Genomic DNA, 6,590 nt, shown 5'->3' with positions numbered 1-6,590 from the left:
ATAAGAATAAAAATAAAAGTAAAAACGAACACCCCAAAAATCCCATCCCCCCATCCTCCACCTATTAATTTATTTGTTGTCATTTTTCTACTCATCTGTCCATACACTGGATAAAGGCAGTATGAGCCCAAAGTTTTCACAATCACATAGTCACACCGTGTAAGCTATATAGTTATAGAATTGTCTTCAAGAATCAAGGCTACTGGGTTGCAGTTTGACAGTTTCAGGTATTTCCTTCCAGCTATTCTAATACACTAAAAACTAAAAAGAGATATCTATATAACACATAAGAGTAACCTCCAGAATCACCTCTCGACTCCAATTGAAATCTCTCAGACTTTGGCTGATTTTGCATTTTCAAGAGATACTGTGCACCCATGCACTTCTTCTTGGTCAACTCATGTGGCCCACTTGAACTTCCAGGGCTACATAGTCGCCGTAGAAATAGAGACCCAAAGAGAAGTGGATGAGGGAGGCCTGTGGCTGCAGATTTGACCAGGTGGCTGATGCTGGCTTCCACGTTAATGGAAACATTCTGGCATATCTGAGAGCTCATGGTTGGAGGCAAAAAGGAGCAAACCATGAAAAAATGGTATTGGCCAGTCCAGAAAGTGGATGGTGGCAGAGAAGACGGTGCTGGGGAGGAAGTTGAGGGGTTTCAGAGGCTGTAAAGGTGGGAATAAGGGGAGGTTCTGTCCAAACGAGATACAGGTCGGCAGACTGCCAGATGTATTTTGCCTGCAGGTGGCTCTTTTGAAGTGGAGAAACATTCACTACTGGCTATGTTATTGGCCCCACTGTTTATGGAAAAAAGATTAGGGTCTTATTTTATGAACCACAGCATCTCCACAAGCTAAATGATTTCAAACTCGAATGTTCTTGGAAGGTATTTACTCTTGAAGAGTATTTTTTTTTATAAGCATTCACTGATAATTTACCTAGAGTCTTTACAAGAGTCCTTATACAGTATTTAAATTTTACTTAAGCTTCAATTACCAAAATTGGATATATAAGAAAAAATCTTTTACTCATTCTACTGATAGACCATTTTCCATTTATCAAAGACTCTGGAATAAGTATATGTCAGATGCAACCATATAATGTAGTTGTCCCAGTTTCATAAAGTTGCTTTAAAGTGCCTTTTAAAATTCTTTTCTATTATATGTAATACCAGTTTCTTAAAATGTTTAAAGAGCAAAAACCCTCAAATATGTCTCAGCATATTAAATTCCAGTTATTCATTACCTTGCTATTTAAACCATTTGGTCATAATCAACAACAAATATTGCATTCGTCATCATCATCAGCATGATCATAATCATCATAAATGAATAATAATAATACACATTGATTAAGTTCTTACCATGTGTTATACACAATTCTAATAATTTTACATATATTATCCCAATTAATCCTTATGTCTGTCCTATAAAGTAAATAGCATTGTTATCCCAACTTTACAAATGAAGAAACTAAGACACAAAGAGGTTGACAACCTTGCCCAAGAAAGCAGAACAATACCCATCCTATGCCACTCTGCCTCTTAGTCAGCCACAGGCACCAAAGAGAAGTAACTTCGCCCAGAGATGTTTGCAATTCACATTTCTGTGGTTTCTTCGTTTGCATTGCTTTTGTTTGTTTATTTGTTCCAAAAAGAGTAAAGGATCCAAATATCTTCCAATAGTTGGACTGTTCCATGTGAATCCATGCCAGAAATCTGTCTTGGCGTTAGAATCTTTTTGGCTTCTACCTGTCCATAAGGACCAGATGTTTTATTGATGTGAAATAATAAATTTCATTTTTATAGAAATTCAATTTATTAAAAATAAATGTTTGTGCACCTTAAACACTTTTTCACTCAAAATGAAAAGAACTTTATGGAACCTAATTGGTGAATTCTTAAAACTTTAAAGTGTAATGTATACTGAATTCTGTAGTTTACTGAATATAACTTCATCAATGGCAAGCTGTGATGAGGGTTAGCAATGCATAAACAAATGTTTTACATATAAAAATTATTTTATTGACTATTTATTAAAATGAAATACTGTTTGGTTTGACTTGAAGAAAGAAGGCAAGCAGGAGGAAGGAAATAACAAAGATTAGAGCAGAAATAAATGAAATAAAGAATTGGAAAAGAGAAGATCTATGAAACCAAAATTGGTCCTTAAAAAATAACAATAAAAGCAACAAAACTTTAGCTAGACTAACAAAGAAAAAGAAAGAACACAAATAACTAAAATCAGAAGAAAGGAGGGTTATTACTACTGACCCTACAGAAATAAAAAGAAATAAAAGAGGACACAATGAACAAATATATGCAAAAAAAAAAAAAAGATAACAGATGAAATGGACAAATTCCTAGAAACAAACAAGCTACCTATACTGATTCAAGAAGAAATAGAAAATCTCAACATACCAATAACAATTAAGTTTCAATCAGTAATCAAAAACCTCCCACAAAGAACAACCCAAGACCAGATGGCTTCACAAGTGAATTTTACCACACATTCTGAAGAATTACCACCTTCACAAAGTCTTCCAAAAATGAAGAGGAGGAAACACTCCCCAAGCATATCAGACCAACATCACCCTCCTACCAAAGCCAGATAAAGGTACCACAAGATAAGAAAATTATAGATCAATATTTCCTAAGAATATAGATGCAAAAATCCCCATAAAGTACTAGCAACCTGAACCCAAAAGCACGTTAAAAGGATTATACACCATGTTCAAGTGGGATTTATCCATGACGTGGAAGGGTAGTTCAACATAAGAAAATCAATAAATGTTATACACCACATTTACAGAACAAAGGAAATAAAACATGATCATCTCAATTGATGCAGAAAAGGTATCTGACAAAACCTGGCACAACTTCTTGATAAAAACACTTAAAACATTAAGAATAGGATGAAACCTCTTTAACATGATAAAAGGCATAAGTGAAAAACCATCAGCTAACATCCTATTTAACAGTGGAAGACTGAAAGCTTTCCCTCTAAGATCAGGAATAAAACAAGGATGCCCACTGTCACCACTGTTATCCAACATTGTACTGGAAGACAATCCAACATTGTACTAGAACAATAAGGCAAGGGAAAGAAATAAAGGCATCCAAATTGAAAAGGAAGAAGTAAAACTTTATTATTTACAGATGACATAAGTTTATACATAGAAAAATCTGAAAAAATCCACAACAAAGTTTCTAGAGCTAGTAAACGAGCTCAACACACAAAAACCAGTAGTATTTAAATACTTTAGTAATGAGAAAAGAGGAAATCAAGAAAAAAATTCCATTTACAATAGCAGCTAAAAGAATCAAATAACTATGACAGTTTCTCAGAAATTTAGGAATAGAATTGCTGTATCAGCCGGAATACCACCTTTGGGTATATATCCAAAGAATTCAAAGTAGGGATTTTAAACAGATACTTTCACACTGATGTGCATTGTGTCACTGTTCACAATGACTAAAAGATGGAAGCAACAAGTGTCTATGAACAGATGAATGGATAAACAAAATGCGGTATATATATATATATATATATATATATATATATATATATATATATATATATATATATATATACCACATTGGAATATTATTTAGTCCCAGAAAGAAATGAAGTTCTGATACATATGACAACATGAATGAATCTTGAAGACATCATGTTAAGTGAAATAAGCGAGACACAAAAGGACAAATATTGCATGATTTCACTGACATGAAATAATTCAAATAGGCAAATTCTTAGAATCAGAAACTGGAACACAGGTTACCAAGGGCAGGACAGGGGTAGAGAATGGCCAGTTAATGCTTAATTGGTGCAGAGTTTCTGTTAGCAGTGATGGAACATTTTGATAATTGATGTTGGTGATAGTAGCACCACATTGTGAATATAATTAACACTGCTGAATTATATATTTGAATGTGGTTAAAAACGTATGTGTTACCAAATAAAACTTAAAAAAAAAAACTATGGTACAACATATATAGTGAACCATAATATAAACTATGGACTACAGTTAATAGTATAATTATAATATTGTTTCATCAATTGTAACAAAGTTACCACATGAATGCAAAGTGTTAATAACAGGGAAAACTGTGTCTGTGAAGCAGGGAACTCTGGACTTTCTGCATGATATTTCATAAAACCACAAATAAAATAAAGTAAATACTGCCAATTGGAAATTATGTACACTTATATAGTATTCAAAAGAAACAGATAATTCCATGGATATTTTTAAATGATAGAGCATATCATTAAAAAGTTATAAATTAAAATCTATTCTGCTTAATTATGTACTCTGGTAGTTTTAAAAAGAAGTCTTGCTAATTTGGTTCCTTTATTCATAAGATGAAAATTCATAAAATGAAAATTTTAAATTTGCTTCCTGATAATATAATTCTTGATATATATCAAGAATTATATTGAGTAGTGCAAAATGTGGCACTATTTTGATTTGAGATGTATCTTAACTACTTCATATAAATTAATTAAGTAATAACATGTATGTACACAATGCATAACAAAGGGCAGGCTTTCAATATGTGTTTTACAGTTGTATAGATTACATATTACACACATTAAAGTTCTGTTTTAAAATCTCGAGGTTAAGTAGAGGGAAAAATTATCACTTGAAAAAGTTGCTTGAGATATTTATTTGGTTTGTATCAGCAGAATCAAATATCACATAGCTCAGTGTCTGTCAAATCTAGAAACCTAATGTCCAGTCAATCTTCATAACGCATTTTTCTAAGTCCTGAGAAGACTGTATCTCCTACAGCATGGTGATGTGTTGTTGGATTATTGTGAACTTGATTTTCCCTTTTGTAGCTGTTTTATTTTTGCTCCTTGCCCTTCCTTTGGCTTTATATATTCACCAGGCCTTTGATAGTATCCTCAGATTGTCATGGAAGGTTCTGTAACTGATTGTCCTACAAAACCAACATCTAGATACAGTTCCTTTTCTATTGGAACTTTTTTTTGGACTCTGGTCTTTTCAGTTTTAGCTGCTTACTTTTTCTTTAATCACTAATTCTCAGTCACGAGACATTTCACATGCCTCTTCAGACCTGCTAATCTAGTTGCTGGATTTGTCTGTTTGCTCCTTTATGATTCTATGATATCCTTTGAAGCTTTTCTTCCAATGATAAAGGCTCACTCCTTTTCTCAAAGGGTGTTGCATCTTGTCAAAACAAAAACAGATAATAACAATGAAAAATAAAACCTGAATTTTGGTATGTGTTCCTCTTAGAAAATGTGACTCTTCAGAGAAAGAAGGGGACTTGAGCCCTCAATGTGCTTTGCAGAAAGTGTTTGTGAGTATGAATACGAGCCCCCCCCCCTTATTGTCCAGGTTATGCTGGGTTTACATTCTTTTTTTTTTTTTTTCCCTTTGCTTTCCCTTTCCCAGTTCTCCTACATGAGAAGGACATGAAGCTATGTAATTTCTGTTGTAAATGAGCCTGTTCAGGCTGTTGTCTCATAGTTTCAAAAAGATAATTGACTTTTTATGGCATTAAATAGTCTCTTATGTTTTCCAACAGCTAAACATCTTTTATCTTGTCTGCCCTGTTGATGAAACTGGTTGAGGGTCCTTCAATAGCTCTAGTATTTCTGGCTTGGGTAGCAGCCTGGGAGCGAAGGGCAGCTGTGTTCTGGCACAGGGAAGGTGAGAGTAGGGAGGGTCAATCAGGCTATTTTGGGGGACACTCTCCTGCATCCGGGGAACCCGGAACAGTGAGAGTGTTGCCATTATTTCTGGAGGCAGCTTTTTGGTCTTTCATCTTGAAATGAGATTGACAAACCTATTATCAACGAGCAGCATGAAGCCTGTGGCCTTGAGGGTGCTCATTATAGCTATGACCCTCTCTATCTGCACTCACGCTGCCATCTCACTGTGCTTCCTTTGCCAAGTCCATATCATCAATCCTCTATGATCTATGCAAGTAGTTCTCAAACTTTTTGATTTTAGGATCCCTTTACATTCTTGGAATTTTGAGAACCCCAAAGAGCTTCTGTTTATATAGTCTGTGTCTATTGATATTTACCATACTAAAAATTAAAGTTGAAAGATAGCTAAAATATTTAAACCATTTAAAATAGCAACAGTAAGTCATTGCATGTTAATATAAATAACAGATTTTCTATGGAAAATTACTATGTTTCAAAAAAAGTGGGAAAAGTGTCATTGTTTTACAGTTTTCTTAATGTCTTTAATGCATGGCTTAATAGAAGATTCCTATTCATTCTGTAGCACTGGTTGAAGTATATAAAGAAAATCTGGTCTTATATAGGTATGCAGTTGAAAAACAGAAGAGTCTCTTTTTTTAACGCAATTTTATTGAGCTATATATACAAACCATCCAAGTGTATCATCACTGGCCTACAGTATCATTACATAGTTGTACATAAATCCCAATTACCAATTTAAGAACATTTTTATTACTCCAGAAAAGAAATGAAAATTAAAAAGGAAACCCAAATCCTCCCATATCCCCTATTAAGCCCTATTATTGACTCATAGTTTTGGTATAGTACATATGTACTGTTGACTAAAGAGTATGAAAATATTACTGT

Source organism: Choloepus didactylus, chromosome 3, assembly GCF_015220235.1.
Source record: "Choloepus didactylus isolate mChoDid1 chromosome 3, mChoDid1.pri, whole genome shotgun sequence".
Classification (NCBI taxonomy): Eukaryota; Metazoa; Chordata; class Mammalia; order Pilosa; family Megalonychidae; genus Choloepus; species Choloepus didactylus.
The sequence above is the reverse complement of the archived record's forward strand: the minus strand, read 5'-3'. Positions refer to the sequence as shown.